This window comes from Leuciscus leuciscus (assembly GCF_965113295.1).
Source record: "Leuciscus leuciscus genome assembly, chromosome: 25".
NCBI lineage: Eukaryota > Metazoa > Chordata > Actinopteri > Cypriniformes > Leuciscidae > Leuciscus > Leuciscus leuciscus.
Genome location: NC_138724.1, coordinates 5,216,112 through 5,234,371, shown reverse-complemented (window position 1 = coordinate 5,234,371; position 18,260 = coordinate 5,216,112). Strand labels below are relative to the sequence as shown.

Genomic DNA, 18,260 nt, shown 5'->3' with positions numbered 1-18,260 from the left:
TACTCTTGTCGTGGAAATTTTAAACTGTATATTAAACTAACCATGTTTCTAACATCTAACCTTATAACTTTAACATCTAACAATTTGAACAGGATGTACTATGACAAAACCAATGGAAAACTTTGACTGTGTGCGTATGTATGTATGTAAAAATAACAGTTTGGGAAATGAAACTAGACAGTCTGTTAGAATCTTGTGATTAACGAATGAAGTCATCATTAAAACAAAGTTTGCTTTACCTAGTAACAGAGGGGTTTGCATATGAAGAACCAATCAAATAATGGGGAAATTATGTAATGCAGCCTGACATTTATGCCATACCCCGATTCTATAAAAACTGTTGTATATGTGTTTTACGGTGGGAGTCTCAATAGAATTTGTCTGAGATCCTCCGGCCTTGATTCTTCTTGGGAGAGTTTCTCTGAGAACTGCTCGAAGACTCTCCCGGCCATTATTAAAGCATTTGGAGGACATTTGCTGATGTCTGTCTGTTAATTTCTGCTGCGCAGCAGGTTAGTTTAGGAAAACAAGTTAGACTAGGAGATATCAAGTGGGGACGTCGATTTGTAGACGAGACTCAGATATCAGGTGGGGACGTCGCCAGGAGATGAGACCCAGGTACAGAGTTGGGTGTCCATTTGGAGACACCCCAGATAGTTAGGTTTAGGAAAAATCTACCCAAGTGGGGACGTCAATTTGGAGACGAGACCCAGGTTGTTAGGTTTAGACAAAAAATTCTATCACACTCTCTATAAATAGACCGGCGGAGCCGCTCTGTATTTCCCTATGATGTGCTTATGTACTTTTGCTGGCCCGCGTTGCTGGCCGCCTTTTCTCCACACATTTATACATAGACCGGCGGAGCCGCTCTGTATTCTTATGAAGTGCTTATGACATGTGCTGGCCCGCGTTGCTGGCCACCTGTTCCCACATGTTGTGTTCCCCGGGCTCCCCCGGGACTCATGCAGTGGATGCTCGGCGCGCTCGGCGTTGACAAGGGGTTCCCGTAGCGTAAGCAACTTACGCAATACGAGAGAACCTCTCATAAGAGAACGTACTCGGTTACCTAATGTAACCTCGGTTCTCTCTAGAAGAGGGAACGAGTATTGCGTATCCTGCCGTGCTCGCGCCATGAGCTTATTTGCTTCAGTCTATGAAAACCAGAGTTCAGCCTGTTGAGCCCTTCCTTATATACGCTAAGTCACACCCATTCTGGTGGGCTGTGACGCGTGGAGGCCGTGAAGCGCCCTCATTGGGCGTGACGTCACGCAGGGCTCACCGATAGGCTGCTGCAGTTGCCGCAGGACAGCCAATGAGCACGCTTATACAGCCTGCTATGGTCTGCTGGCTGCCGCACTGCGTTGACAATAAATACAAAATTAAGGATCATTTTTTGGCTTCAGATCTCGAGAAAAGATTACTTTACCCGTAGAGTAAGCAACTTACTTACGCAATACTCGTTCCCTCTTCTAGAGAGAACCGAGGTTACTTTAGGTAACCGAGTACATTTTACAGGGACAAGCAACACTCACATTTTCTCCACATTTTAGTCCAGTTTAGTAAGAGATATTATATTATATTATTATATTACATGTTTAGTTACATCATAATAAATAAATAAAGTCTGTGAAAGGTTTGATATTGTGTAGTTTGTGATCCTCCATCAGCAGCTGCAGTTTCTCTCAGCTGTATCAGTGCAGTCACTGTGACGTCTGACTGACAGAGGTTTTTGTACGACTCTTTATCACTGTGTGAACACATAGCTATCGTGATAACTCTGACAGTAATAATCTCCTGTATCTTCAGTCTGGACTCCACTGATGGTCAGAGTAAAATCAGTTCTGGATCCACTGCCACTGAATCTAGATGGAGTGTTTGACACTCTTTGGTTTGCAGACTGAATCAGGAGTTTAGGAGCTTCTCCAGGTTTCTGTGAGTACCAGGCCATACAAGTATATGAACCTGTACAGCCATTGCTCACTACTGTGTTTGTTTTGCAGTTTATAGAGACTGATTCACCAGTTTGAACCGTTTTTACAGAAGGAGTCTGAGTCACAGTCACCTGTCCACTGAAACCTGATAGAAATAGTGAGAGTTAGAAAAGCAGCATGACTGTGTAACATTCACTGTTGATGATATTATAATATTCAATTTAACATTTTCTTGAAACATTTACCTTCAATACACAGACAGAGAGTCCAGATGAAGATGTTGATTGTGTTCATTGCTGTAGTTTAGTCTTGTGTGATGATGAAGAGTGTGTTCTGTTCTGCTCTCAGTCATGAAGTGTTAAACTCACAGCACTATAAACACTCTCAGAGCACTGAAGCATGTGCTGACAATGCAAAGAAGTGGGCAGGATTTACAACAGCTTGTGCTGATAACAAACTAATATACACTAGAGTTACAGAATCATGACTTTATTTAGTATTTTTATTGTGACTCCTGAGACACTGAGGATGTGCAGATGAACGTCCATCTCTGTGTCCATATTCAGTCATGTGACCATCATCACTGCTACACTTCCACTAGATGAACCGCCATCACTAAAGTAAGATCATGAATCATGAGTCTGTTCAGAAAGTATCAGGACTGATTGTGAATCTCTAATCAGAGTTCATGGTGTCACTCCATCTATCATGAAGCCTCATGTGTGTCTGAAATCATCAAATGGAGAAGAAACAGGCTGTTAAAGATGGAGACATATTAGAGCTTGTTCACGTTTCATGATCTTGTGTGGAGATTCATAACCAGTCCAGATACTTTTAGAACAGACCTTGAATATGAAAACATGCTTGACTGTGTAGAACATGCAAAATACCTTTTATATTTTCATTGTTGACACTTTCTATTGACTTTGGCTCTAATATTCAATAAACTCCGATTATTTGAAGAGATTTTCACTGAAGATTGAAGTCTGAAGCTGCAGGTTTTTCTGTGAATCATGATGATTGATCTGCATATGAAGAACAGAAGCATCATTATGAGAAACTCCACAACATCATCCATGATCAAAGAGGTCAAAGGTCACCTCAGAGGTCACAGCTCATCAAATATATTTCTTTAAACAGTGTTATATCAGAAAGCATTTAGTCAAATCTGAATGAGTGAGTGTTGAGAAGAGCTGAGGATCTTCTAATATCAGTGTGTTGAAGTGTTGTTTCTCTCTCTCTGCTGGAGTGTGTGTTCACTCGAGTGGAATAGAGGTTTTTGTACGAGCGTTTCATTAGATTGTATCACTGTGGTACACATTCGGTGGAGGAACTAAACTGGTGATCAAATGTAAGTCTATTTAATTACATATTTTAAAAAATAATATAATTTTAATTTCAGAAAGTGTTTTATAGTTGAAAAAAGAACAACATTTATTAATAATAAATTAAAGCCTTTATGTATAATGCATTATAAAGGTACCAATAGCGTATGTTATAATGTCATATATGTTTTCATAAATAACTGTAACCAAAGTTAAAATGTTTTATAATATTTGCAAATTCCTTGTTACGTCTAAAATCGGTTGTTTGTCATGAGTTTTAGTGTATTATAATTTTTTGGAGGTGTAACAATGAATAGATAATATTATAATGTGTTAAAACCTTGGTTACAATTATTGATGAGATTATACATGCATCATACTGTGTAAAACAATATATAATTAATGCATTAAACGTTATAATGCAATATGTATAAAGGCTTTAATTAAAGTGTTACTGATACTTTTTTATAATTATTTAATCTAAAACAATGATATTATTATAAGAATAGCATTATTCCTTTCAACAACAAATATATGTATAAAAGAAATAAAATTCTAAACGTATTTCCACACTGTGTCTCACTATGAGTTTATTCAGTTTATTACAGGTTTGTTTTTCCTTCATTTATTTCTACACTGAGTTCATATTTAGTTCATCTTTTGTTGTAGAAATCATACATGGAAAAAAGAGATTTGACATCAGAATGTAAATGTTGCTGCTTTCTGTAGTTCAGTCAATGATACTGAATCTCTTTTGCTCATGTTGTGCTTATAATTCAGTGTTTTGTTCATTCTGTGTGATTCAATTGTGTTTTAACTCTGTTTGAAATTGAGTTACATTTTCAGTTCAGGTGAATATCTAAAAATTTAAGATATTTATGTTCAGAGTGAATAATTGCTGGAATTAAAGCAGTCAGATCGGCCTGATAATAGATAATATGTGTTATAACTGCTGTTACACTTATTGATTAGATCATACATGCATTTTAATGTATATAGCAGTGCATAATTAATGCATTAAAATACTTTTATAATGCAATATGTATGAAAGCTTTAAATAAATTGTGTGTGTGTGTGTGTGTGTGTGTGTGTGTGTGTGTGTGTGTGTGTGTGTGTGTGTGTGTGTGTGTGTGTGTGTGTGTGTGAATGTGTTGTGTTTGTCTCCTGCAGCTGGTCCCACAGTGAAGCCCTCAGTGTCTCTGCTGCCGCCCTCTTCTCTGCAGATCTCTGGAGACTCAGCCGCACTGCTCTGCCTGCTCAGCTCTTACTCTCCACAGGGGGCGCTGGTGAGCTGGACACTGGACGGGTCAGAGGTCACCGAGGGGGTTCTGACCAGCGCAGAGAGCCAGCAGGACGGCCGCTACAGCCGCAGTAGCGTCCTGACCCTCAGCAAAGCACGCTGGGAAGAGGGAGAGCTGTACGTCTGCAGAGTAACACATGATGGAGCTCCTCATGAGGTCTCGTTCCACAAGAGCTCTGAGTGCTGATGTTTCTCTCCTGAAGATGAGCCGTATCTGAGTGTCCTGTGTCAGGCAGGATTCACATGAGTCTAGTGCTGCAGCTGTAGTGATTTACAAATCAATACTGAAAGAGTGTGTGTGTGTGTGTGTGTGTGTGTGTGTGTGTGTGTGTGTGTGTGTGTGTGTGTGTGTGTGTGTGTGTGTGATCTTTCAATCTGCTGTGTTTGCTGCAACATTCAATAAAGCTTCTCAACAAGTTCACTTTGTGTCTGACAACATCATTCAACTAACAGATGAAGATGCAGGTGCTTTTCAGAAGGTTGATGTAGCAGTAAATGTCAAATAAAGCTCTTGGGGTTTGAACATGGTCTCTGGAGACAGAGCTGCTCTATTCTGAGAGGATCACAATCACTCCACCCTGACAATGCAAATGGGGTTTTCAGTCTCACTCTCTGAATGGTTACATGATCTGGACTGGAACACTTTCACTTCTGCTTTAGTGAAGCAGCGCAGACAAACTGATCATTTATAGGAGATTAAAAACTTTATAAAAATATCATAAAAAAAGATCAAGATCAAGAATCAGCCGTTCTGACACTAATTGTTACATAATCATTACATTTATAGGTGATGGTGTAAATATACTGTATATGAAAATGTTATTAAAAATATAAAACATGATCACAAATCAAGAATCAGCCGTTGTGACAGTAATTGTGTAAGAATGTAAAAGTTTCTGTGTCTCAAATGGAAAGCATCACGTCCAGACAGCAGAAGTGACTGAATGCAGTCTGTTCAGTTTGATTGACAGGATCATATATTACACCTAAAACATGATGATCATATTGAAACACTGACTCATTCTCTTCATAAACACAAGAGTGATGTTGATTGCAATGATATAGTGTTATTAGTGTGTGTGCTGTGATCAGTGTGTGTGTGTGATTGTGTTGTAAGAGCAGCTGCAGTTTCTCTCAGCTGTATCAGTGCAGTCACTGTTGTAGAATTGAAAATAATCAAAGATATTTGCTTTACTGTTTTCTACCACAAGGACCATTTGGAGTTCGCTGATAGTGATCAAGGCCTGTAGGCCAAGATGTGTGTACTTCGGGGGTCGATGAATTGTCACACCTTTAGTACAGTGGGGGATTGATAAATATAGATATAGATAAATAAAAATAAATATAGAGTGTACTGGAATGGTGATATATAAAGTTCTCAGTCCAAAAGCACAAATATGTCATGAGAACATGCAAATAGCGCACAAAAACAGCATATATCATGTCCAAAGCTACGCCTGTAATTTCTCAGAGGTGGAAATGACATTTTAGCAGTATTTCTGGAATATTAGCATACCCTCATGTCAGGCTTAGCTACTTTTGGACTTATTATGTGTTTTACTCGTAATAAACATGAATACATTATTTTCATATTTGTTGTACATAATTTAACCGAACTACAGCCAAGGTGGAAATGACGCTGAATAAAAATACTCTGTATAAAAGCTTGAGTTACCTTGATTTATTTTCTAGTGCTGAAGAGCACATGTGCCTAAAGTTTCATCTTCAACTAATACATCCTTTTCACTATTATTTTCATGATTACCAAGTAAATAAAATATTTAAGGTGGATCTATTAAAGTGGATTTTGTTGAGGGAGGTGGAAATGACGGAAAACGTCTCGGGTTACGTATGTAACCCTTGTTCCCTGAGAAAGGGAACGAGACACTGCGTCGGTGACGACACTAGGGGAACGCCCTTCAGCGTAGCGCGTCTGAATTTATGAATGAAACTCAGTCCAATCCTATTGGCGTTGCGTGATGACGTAGTGTGTGACGGCATATACGGATGTGTACAAAAGCACGCCGGCACACAGAAATGTCAGCTTTTGCTATGAAGCAAGTGCTCCAGGCGGGGTGAGGTGTGGCGAACCGACGCAGTGTCTCGTTCCCTTTCTCAGGGAACAAGGGTTACATACGTAACCCGAGACGTTCCCTTTCGAGGGAACTCGAACTGCGTCGGTGACGACACTAGGGGAACGAGATACCCACTATACCACAACGAACCCCGCTCATCCTAGTGTGAAGCTGTCTTCAGGCACAACTTAGGACGAAAGCACTCGTGCACCGGGTGTAGAGGGAAGGTCCAGACTGTAGAATCTCATGAATGTGTGCGGAGTGGCCCAGCCCGCCGCCTCACATATGTCATGGATAGGAGTCCCTGAAAGGAGGGCTTTGGAGGACGCCATGCCTCTAGTAGAGTGAGCCCTCACGGCCATAGGTGAAGGCAGATTGCGCACCTGATAGGCCAGGGAAATAGTCTGAACGATCCAGTTGCTGATGGTTTGCTTAGAGGCGGGAAGCCCTTTCTTGGGGGACCCGAAACACACCAGCAACTGGTCCGCCTTCCTCCATTGTGAAGACCTCTGAACATAAATGTCTAATGCTCTGACAGGGCAGAGCAGGTGAAGTCTTCCATCCTCTGCCGTCACATGAGGTGGGGGATGAAACGCCTGCAGAACCGTAGACCTAGCCATATTGGTTGGCACCTTAGGGACATAGCCCAAACTGGGGTGCAGGATGGCCTTGACTCTCCCAGGAGCAAACTCCAGGCACTGAGGAGATACCGAGAGTGCCTGGAGATCTCCCACCCTCTTAAGAGAGGTGATGGCAAGGAGAAAAGCCATCTTGAGAGTCAGGTTCTTGGCCTCAGCCGACTCCAGCGGCTCGAAGGGGGCCTCAGCCAACGCTTCGAGGACCACTGCCAGGTCCCAGGTGGGAACCCTGGTGCGAGTCGCAGGTCTCATCCTCCAGGCTCCCCGTAGGAAGCGTACGACCAGCTGATGCCTCCCCAGAGGCCCGTCACTCAGAGGAGCGTGGAAAGCCGCAATGGCAGCCACATAAACCTTGAGTGTGGATGGGGTAAGTCCAGCAGAAAAGCGGTCATGGAGAAACTCCAGTACTGAAGCCACCGGGCAGTTAACTGGGTCCAATCCACGCTCTCTGCACCAAATGGAAAATACATTCCACTTCAGGCCGTACAACTTCCTCGTGGAGGGAGCTCTGGAACTGAGAATAGTCTCAACTACTCCTGTAGATAGGCCGGCTTCTAGGTACTGTGCCCCCTCAAGGGCCAGACCCACAGTTTCCACAGCTCGGGCCGAGGGTGGAGAACTGAGCCCCCTGCCTGGGACAGCAGGTCCCTCCTCAGAGGGATCTGCCATGGCTGGCCTGCCAGGAGTGATATGATATCCGAGAACCATACTCGGGCCGGCCACGACGGGGCTACTAATAGTAGACTGACACCGTCTCGACGGACCCTTTCCAGAACTCCCGGGAGCAGAGCGATCGGGGGAAAAGCATACAGACGTAGCCTCGGCCACGTCTGTACCATGGCATCCAGCCCCAGCGGGGCTGGATGCGTGAGGGAGAACCACAGGGGACAGTGTGTCGTCTCTCGAGACGCAAATAAGTCCACTTCCACCGGGCCGAACCTCTCGCATATCAACTCCACCGTCTCGGGGTGGAGTCTCCATTCCCCGGGCCTCAGCCCCTGCCTTGACAGGACGTCTGCTCCCTGATTCTGGTCCCCCGGGACATACACCGCCCTGAGAGACGATAGTCTCCGCTGGGACCACAGGAGGATCTGATGCGCCAGTCTGCACAGAGGGCGCGACCTCAGACCCCCCTGGCGGTTCAAATAAGACACCACCGACATGTTGTCGGTTCTCACAAGGACATGGCGACCGTGGAGGTCTGGCAGGAAGCTCCTCAGAGCCCGGAACACCGCCAACATTTCTAGGCAATTTATGTGCCAAGAGGAATGATGGTCCTGCCAGAGACCTCTCGCAAAGCGGCCGTCCATGACCGCGCCCCAGCCCGTGAGGGAGGCGTCTGTCGAAATCGTAATTCGGCGACATAACGCTCCCAACTTGGGACCTTGGGACAGAAACCAAGGTTTCTTCCACATTGATAGGGAACGAAGGCATCTGCGCGTAACCCTTATCATGCGGAAAGGATTTCCCCTCGGGGAAAACCCCTTGGCTTTCAACCACCACTGCAGGGCTCTCATGTGCAGAAGGCCAGAAGGAATCACGCTGGACGCTGCTGCCATGAGACCCAACACTCTCTGGAAGTGTTTCACTGTGATGGTGTGGCCTAGCTTCACCCTGTTTAGTGTGGTCAATATGGACTCGATACGTGCAGGAGACATTTGTGCCTGCATCGTTGTCGAGTCCCATACCACCCCCAAGAACGTCGTCCGTTGGGCGGGTGTCAACACGCTCTTTTTCGTGTTGAGCCTCAACCCCAAGTGCTGAATATGGCCAAGGACGACATCTCGATGCCGAACTGCCAACTCTCGAGACTGGGCCAGGATTAGCCAGTCGTCGATGTAATTCAGCACACGGATGCCCTGGAGCCTCAGCGGGGCCAGAGCTGCATCCATACACTTGGTGAATGTGCGAGGGGAGAGTGCTAGGCCGAATGGAAGAACCCGATATTGGTACGCTTCGCCCCCGAAAGCGAACCTCAGGAACCTCCTGTGACATGGAAGGATGGATATATGGAAGTATGCGTCCTTTAGATCTATCGTGACAAACCAATCCTCGGATTGGATTTGACTCACGATGATGGGAATAGTGAGCATCTTGAACTTGAATCTCCTCAGAGACTGGTTCAAGTGCCTTAGATCTAGAATTGGACGCAACCCTCCATCCTTCTTGGGAACTATGAAGTACCGGCTGTAGAACCCGGACTCCCTGACTGGTGGGGGAACATGCTCTATGGCCCCTTTTTCCAGCAGCGAGTGAACTTCCTGTTCCAACACCAGACCCTGCTCTGGGTGCACTGAAGTCCAGACCACCCCGCTGAATTTTGGTGGGCGGACCTGGAACTGCAGTCTGTACCCAATTTCTACAGTGCGCAGGACCCATGGAGAAATATTCGCGAGGTTTTGCCATGCCTCTGCAAAATTCACCAAGGGAACCAGCCCCTCGGGGCTGGTGTCCAGTGTTTTGTGCAAGTCCTTGACGGCACCCTGAAGCGGAGGACCGGCAGGGAAAGACCGACAACGACTCACGGTGTGCGAACCCAAACGCTGACTGGCTGCAAGCCCTTGGGGCAGACAGACCAGCGTGTGCTCGCTGGAAGCTAGCGTGTCCCGAAGCGTCAGAGACGGCGGGATACTGACGCCAGCTTCCTGAGGGCCCAACGAGAGAAGGGACCTCAATCGCTCTCTCTCGGGGGGGGCGGCCCTCCGAGGTCTCATAGGAGTTAGGACCTCTTTCCCTTTGCCTTCCTAGACTGGATGACGGTCCTCAGATCCGCCTTCTCAGGAGGCTGTGGGTGAAAGCGCCGCCTAGAGTCCCAAGCTCTTTGAGGGGGACCTCTAGAAGCGACACTCCCTTTCTGGCTCTGGCGGTAAGAGGAGCTGGCTGATGGCTGTGACTGATCTCTAGCAGCCGCCCTCCTAGACCTTGAACGGCGTGGGAGATATTGCTTGAATGCTTCGCTCTGCTTTTTTGTATCTTGAAATCTGTCGACGACAGCATTAACCGCCTCGCCGAACAGACCAGTGGTAGCAATGGGTGCATCAAGGAGGAAGCCATAGATCGACCGATGGAACGGGCCGTCTCTTTGGTAACCCGGAGAGACAGGTCTGTGGCTTTGCGAAGCTCAGCTATATCCTCCATAGTAGGACCCTCGCCTTGATCTATTTCTCTTAACAGGTCGGCCTGGTACGCCTGCAAGATAGCCATCGTGTGCAGGCTCGCACCAGCCCGACCTGCCGCCATATAAGCTCTGCCCACCAAAGCAGATGTAGTACGACATGGCTTGGTGGGCAGTGCCGGTGTTTTAAGGGATGATGCAAGGTCAGGTGAAAGATAGCTCCAGAGCTTCCTCAACCCGAGGCATCATCCCATATCCGTTCTCCTTAACCCCCACAATATTACTATAATTTAACATTGGGGGGTTAGACAGGCGCGCTGAAAATGGCCTGTTCCAGGATTTACACAACTCGTTGTGTAAATCCGGGAAGAACGGTAAAGACCGGCGTGGAGGCTGTGCGCGGTGTTGCAGGAAGCGCTCGTCTAGTTTACTTTTAACGCGTGCTTCCTGCCTCTCCTGCGGCCAACTAATATCTAATTTTTCCACAGCCCGTGTCACAACCTCCAAAAGCTCATCATAACTTGGTGCAGACTGAACAGATTGCTGTGTCTCATTTAGATCCCCCTCCACAATACTGAGCACGTCTAATTCCTCAGAATCAGACAGCTGCAGTACTGGGTCTACATCCCGAACGGGAGAAGCCGCGGGGCGGGCTCCCGAACGGGGGATAGGGGAATCCGAACTCTCAGATGAGGATCGAGAAAGTGCCTCGGCAGTCTCGATCCCCTCTGCAAGCTCTCGCTGCGAGCCCCACGATTGAAGCCGCCGCATCGCCTCGGCAGATGCGGGACCTGAACCGCGGGGAGCGCGCATCTGGCCGTCCTCAGAAAACAAAGCCAGGCGGGAACGCAGCACTCTGATAGAAAGAGTCTCACAGTGACCGCAAGCAGCCCCCTCGAGGGCTGCCTGGGCGTGCTGCATTCCCAAACATGACACACACATCTCGTGTGTGTCCCCAGCCGTAATAAAACGAGGGCATGGGAACACGCACTTTTTAAACTGCACACTGGACATGATGTGGTAATATATATGAACAGACAAACAACACCAAATAGAACGAACTGACTTTCACACACACAGAGCGCTTGCTGAATAGCAAAAAGCTGACATTTCTGTGTGCCGGCGTGCTTTTGTACACATCCGTATATGCCGTCACACACTACGTCATCACGCAACGCCAATAGGATTGGACTGAGTTTCATTCATAAATTCAGACGCGCTACGCTGAAGGGCGTTCCCCTAGTGTCGTCACCGACGCAGTTCGAGTTCCCTCGAAAGGGAACCTGGTGACAGACTTATTTTATTCCAAAAATAGTTTAAAATTGTGATATACATATGGAATTTCGATGGTATGATATTATTTTATTTGTCCTTAAGACAAACATGTTAATATAATAATTTAATATGATCCTTTAATATAATTTTTTAACATTCAAAGAGGGCCCGTCTGGGTTGGGGAGAAGCATAAAACTGCAAAATCTGCTAATAAACAGCCTTGCAAATTATTTTAAAAAAGAAAACAGGGGCAAGATTTGGTGGTTACTAGGATGTTGGAGCATGAACTTCATAATGACAATTTATTTGTGCATTTGTTTGTTTATTTATTTACAAAAAAAGGCCAAGGACACAAAAGTGCCTGTAGTTGGAGGATCACCCAATTGCGTCATGAAGCTCGTGTGAAATAAGTCTAATTGTGTGACAGGACGTCAGAAGCGGGCGACGTCACGACCAGGAAACTATAAAGCATGTCCACACAATGCAACGGTAGCTTCTGTGTCTTCAGTGAGCTCTCTCTGTGAACTCGTTTGTCTTATTTGGTGTTGTCTGTCCAAGTTACAAGCATATATATCATTATATCATTATAATCTTGAGAGCCGAGAGAATTACTCTAAGAGGAGGGCGTTCAGGCTCGTGTTCCTCATGGTTATGGTCGCACTGCTGCCGAGGCCAGTGGAGATTCAGGTCATAGAGATCGCAAATGGATTTAGCAGAGGTGTTAGAGACAGGCCTGGCCTCTTCTGTGCCCTCACCTCCTAGATCCAGTGCCTCATCTCAGGGTTTGGAAGCACGTGCTGCGGTTTCTTCTGCCCAGAGTGAGGCACCGGTGTTGCAATTATGTAATGAACCATGAAACTATAAAGCCAGCCAAAACACTGCAACACTAGCTTCTGATAGGCTGAGGTAAGTTGCTGACAGGCACGTATTTGAAAAATATAATGGAATGAATTGATACACCATTTCACTTTATGCAATACTGTATGTGGGTGAAATGGTCATAAATGAAAATTCCCATTCAATACAATGTATCTGCTGTATGTAATTTGCATATTAATGTGTTCTTGGGGCAACACAAAAGAAATGTAATAATGCGAGTAATAATTGGCAACATGAAAATAATATCTAATATTTCATAGGAATATTGATGTATAATTTATTTCCTTATTCTCCCAAATTGCTGATAAACAGGATTTAAGTCCTGGTGTCACGCGAGAGAACACAAGATCCAATTGTGAATGTAAAGACAGTTCATTAAGTAAACCGAGAATGTGAGCAAGGCTGGATGGTCTGAGGCAGTGGTGCAGGACTGAGTTCAGGTCTTGGCAGCGGGGAGACTGCAATGGGCTGAGGTCCGATGATCCACGTAGAAACAAAGTCGAGCAGGAAGATGCACAGGAACTGGAGACTGAGAAAAACACTGAATAACAAAGTGACGAGACGTGAACACCAGAACGATCTGACAATGAACAGGACAAACACAAGACTACTTACAGGACACAGTAACGCGCCGCACCTGTGGCTGATCTGATTAGCTCGGCAGTGCGGTTGGTAACTAGGCAACGCTGATAGGCAATCAGACCAGGACAGTACACACAAACAGTCAGAAAGAACAGGCAAACCTGTGAACCGTGACATTACCCCAGCCCCTAAGAGCCTCTTCTGGCGCTCACAGATGGACTTACTTGGCGATTGTAATCATCGATAAGGGAGTGATCCAATATGTCTCTTGCAGGAACCCGACTTCTCTGCTCCGTACTGTAACCCTCCCAGTCCACCAAGTACTAGAATCCGCGTCCCCTCCGCCTTGAGTCCAGAATACGCAGGGGCGATTCTAGGATTTTTTCAACTGGGGGTCACAAGAGGGGCCACAATTAATACAGAGGGGCCAATCTTATGTTGTGCTTATATGTAAAACTGTAGATATCCAAATCAGTTAAAGTTCAGCAAGCTTTAAAATCAGCAATAAACGGTGATACTTTATTTTCTTTTAATGACATTTATTCACTGCTGTAAATAAGAAGAGTTAAATTAAAATAATCCAATCTGTGAATAGAGTACAACTCACAAAAATAATAAAACTCAACATTAGGTTATATAAACTTTACACAAATTCTCACAACCTTATACATGGGCAAAAATAAATAAATAGAACAGCATTATTTTTACTCGTGCAGAACTATATTATTCATATAATAAATACACAATTAATTAATATACCTTTATTAATTAGATACAATAATAACTTGTATCCACATCCTATTAAATTTGCATAGCAGCAGTTGCAGTAAATTTGCATGGATGAATAGACAAAATCTAAATATGCCAACCAAGGCTAATTAGGCTTGTGCATATGATTGTGCAATATCATATATCCACTTTTTGTTGGATAGCTACTTTTTCAAAAGGGTGCCTTTAGTTTAACTATAAAGTATATGAATCTTATAAAAAAACTGTTTAAAATAGCTTAATTAGTCCAGTGTTATTTTAGTATTATTTATTTATATATAGGCTGTTAAACATTTTAGTAATATTTTATTTGCGTTGCTATTTATATTTGTTTTTTTATTTGAGAATGTTTCTGAATGTCATGACTTTTTGTCACTAACTTCTGTGAATTATATCTTTATAGAAAACATATACATTACACACTAAATTTAATTTGAGACTCATATTGTTCACTTTGCTTGACACAAAGTTCATGAAATTAGCCAGATTGTGCCACACAGCATTGCAAAACTACAAGATATTTGAAGAAAAATACCATCTATTTTATGTTTCAGACAGCAAGAAAACTCAACATCAAATATCTTCATAATGAGAAATTATCCAAAGAAGGAAGAAAGGTGTCAAAAGAGGAGGAAGGAGGAGGAAGAAGATGGAGGAGGAAGAAGGGTGTCAAAAGAGGAGGAAGGAGGAGGAAGAAGGAGGAAGAAGATGGAGGAGGAGGAAGGAGGAGGGAGACTGGAGGAAGAATATGGAGGAGGACGAAGGGTGTAGAAAGAGGAGGAAGAAGGAGGGAGGCTGGAGGAAGAAGATGGAGGAGGACGAAGGGTGTAGAAAGAGGAGGAAAAAGGAGGAAGAAGATGGAGGAGGAGGAAGAAGGAGGGAGGCTGGAGGAAGAAGATGGAGGAGGAGGAAGGACGAAGGTGGAGGGAGGCTGGAGGACGAAGATGGAGGAGGAAGGAGGAGGACGAAGATGGAGGAGGAAGGAGGAGGGAGGCTGGAGGAAGAAGATGGAGGAGGAGGAAGGACGAAGGTGGAGGGAGGCTGGAGGACAAAGATGGAGGAGGAAGGAGGAGGACGAAGATGGAGGAGGAAGGAGGAAGGAGGAGGGAGGCTGGACCTTAGATCTATCCACATAGGAAACAACTAAACGTGAGCTATTTATGCAAACAGCAACTAAAACTGACCAGTAACTTCTGAGGGCAGATCTTCATCTCTTCGAGTCTGCTTCGACTTCGACTTGAAAAGCTTGGCTCTGATTGGTCAATCTGAATGTAGCTGAACTGAAAAAGACGTGCTGTTACACTTTGTGTCAAAAATACGACTGGCATAGACAAGTAGCGCTAATTTAAAACAAATCTTACCTAGAATCACAAAATAATGAGGTTCCAAAAGTCACATGCCATAAACTTGACGAAGCTGGGTAAAAAAACAAAACACACATTTAATTTTGTATTAATTAGCTCCCCCCCAAAATTCTGTCATCACTTACCCTTCAGTAGTTCCAAAACATTTAAGACTTTTGTTCATCTTCGAAAGAAAAACTGAGATATAAAATCTCACACTTGCTCTGTATCACTCCTTCTGAAGACACATGTAAGGTCCAACATGGAAAATCATCCGGTTTCCGCGGACCTCTCTCGAAAATTCTCAGAGAAAAAAATGTATTCACCAAATCATCATTTTCAGGTTCAATCTGATGAATAAAAACTGAAACAGCTAGGCACATTTTTTTTGTGTCATTTAATTAATCTGTGCTCATAATTGTAAATAACAGTAATGTTTTTAATGTACACACTAAAATAAATTCAAAGTTTAGGATTTAATGAAGTCTACCAGACAGCAAGATATTGAGCGTAAGCGTCAGTTCTGGCAGGCCAGGTAGTCAAGACGCTGCAAACGCTATTGGCCAACAACACGGTCTCATCAGCTGTTCTGCTCAGCTGAGATGCATCAGCACATCAGCTGTTCAACTCCCCTCGCTGCTAATGGCTATGATATAAAATGGGGCGCCCTCTTTAAACAGATTCAGTTCGCTCCTAACTGCTGATGCTAGCTCTTTGCAGCCCGCCACCTCCCCAGCTCCTCCTTGTCCTGTATAACGTGGCATTTGCTTTTGTCATCGTTGCTGCTCTGTTCATATGGGGAATAGTTCAGCTCTCCCAGTCCTAAACTGTGTGAGCGTTCCCTAATGCTGCTGCTGTCCTCTGACTCTCTGCTATTTCATGGTGCTCATGAAAGGTCAGAGGACTCCCTGAACAGAGCCATACCGCCAAAAAATTCATTCAGAATTTATCCACTTGAATTGCAATTTATTCAATAAAAATTTTCCTAAATCATTTTTATTGTCATGTGTGTTCTTGACTTAATGGACCTGACAGAAATATAGATAAATTAAGTTTAGTTTACAAAGTAAATTTACTGCTATTAAAGCATTAGAGTAGCCTGGCTAACGTTGAACCACATGTTCATTTTCTCGTATTTGAGGCGTGGTTTACGAATGCCCAGAGCCGTTTATTGGGCGATACGAATGTCTATCAAATGCACCTGTACGTAGATCATAGCCAATCGTTTCAATTATACCAGATGACGCATGTAGAGCGACAGATATTCGACGAGGAAGAAGACGATGGGTCAGAGATTTATGTGTACACGATGGCGTTCAGCGACTATTGCCGTTTGTGCAAGACAAACATGAGGGTAGAAGGGTATGTATAGATATAAACAAACTGCTTTGGTGTGTCGCATAGACGTCGTCATCGTCTTGCTGCTCCCTCCCCGTTCTGTGATTGGTTCCCTAGCTGAGGCGAAAATCTGGTCCATGGAATCCATGCTGACTAGCAGCGTGAATAAAATTGCGCTGTGCTCAAGGCAGCATGGGGAAACCCAGGCTAGCATTAGAGTATAATTGAATTAAAACTCGCAAAAAAATTTGTGCAGTTGGTTCAACTTACATTTATAAGTTAAAATAACAATTTAAGTTGTTCATTCAACTTTCAGTCTAGTTGAGGACAAGAAAACTTAAAATGTATTGTTGTCTGGACAATCTAGTTATCTCTACACACAAAAATAAACTGAAATAACAAAATTGCAAAACTATTATCACACTAATAATATATCAACAAAATATATCACACAAATTTAAGTCTGCTCTTCAAACTACGCTTTGTACCATGCCTTCATCTGGGTGCCTTTATACATAAACATATTCTACCCTGGACTACCCTGGACTGGGCTGATTGGCACTGTTTGACTCCCTTATTGGCTACATTAGCCACTTGCCCAATCTGCTAGCTTGCCTGTATGGTTTATACACCATGCTGTCTTTTCGCAGGTTGTTTATTGACTTGTTAATAGCAATTTAGTGTGGAATATGTGACAATCGGGTCCAGTTCAGTCTGTCCGGGTAGTACATTTATGGCCTTTCTCGGATCTGCAAGCAACACTCACATCTTCTCCACATTTTTGTCCAGTTTAGTAAGGGAAATAAGATTACATGTTACATGTTTACTTACATCATAATAAATAGATAAAGTCTGTGAAAGGTTTGATATTGTGTAGTTTGTGATCCTCCATCAGCAGCTGCAGTTTCTCTCAGCTGTATCAGTGCAGTCACTGTGACGTCTGACTGACAGAGGTTTTTGTACGACTCTTTATCACTGTGTGAACACATACTGACTGTTGATATAGTGATAACTCTGACAGTAATAATCTCCTGTATCTTCAGTCTGGACTCCACTGATGGTCAGAGTAAAATCTCGTCCAGTACTTGCTGTTCCACTGCCACTGAATCTAGATGGAGTTCCAGACTGCAGGCTGCTTATGTAATAAATCAGGAGTTTAGGAGCTTCTCCAGGTTTCTGCTGATACCAGGCTAAGTAGCTGCCGTATATTCCTACATCTATATTACACTCTATTGTTGCTGTTTGACTCTGTTGGACAGTTTTAGCTTCAGGTTGAGTCAGAGTCACTCCTCTGGATTCTGAAGAAGAGAAAAGAAAAACTATTAGTGTTTAAAACTATTATCATCATATACTTTTACAAAAACACCAAAACCAGACTCAGTTTTTACATCTTACCTTGAATAAACAGTGCAATGGTCCAGATGAAGATGTTGATTGTGTTCATTGCTGTAGTTTAGTCTTGTGTGATGATGAAGATTGTGTTCTGCTCTCAGTCATGAAGTGTTAAACTCACAGCACTATAAACACTCTCAGAGCACTGAAGCATGTGCTGACAATGCAAAGTGACTCTCTCTATTTAAATCATTATCCTGAAGACTGTAGATCAGTCACAAACACATTATCAAACAACTTCCTCATGTTGAGAAATGCTAAGCTATTATACACACATTTCTGAAGAGTCTATTGACAGA

At 43.9% G+C, this 18,260-nt stretch overlaps 2 long non-coding RNA genes across 5 annotated transcripts in view; both read right to left on the bottom strand.

The window, feature by feature from the left end:
* LOC309490605 overlaps positions 1-18,260 on the bottom strand; it is a 200,228-nt gene that overhangs the window by 103,137 nt on the left and 78,831 nt on the right. The window lies entirely within an intron of this gene.
* LOC309490585 lies at positions 11,679-17,884 on the bottom strand. Of its 4 annotated transcripts, none has more exons than XR_014202716.1 (4): positions 15,250-17,884; positions 15,073-15,168; positions 13,154-13,508; positions 11,679-13,060 (listed from the first exon to the last, which is right to left on the bottom strand). It is a non-coding gene; the product is annotated as an uncharacterized lncRNA (long non-coding RNA). The 4 variants fall into 4 exon arrangements; XR_014202717.1 differs by having other exon boundaries at positions 11,679-13,079; positions 13,345-13,508; positions 15,250-17,883; XR_014202718.1 differs by having other exon boundaries at positions 11,679-13,067; positions 13,345-13,508; positions 15,250-17,883.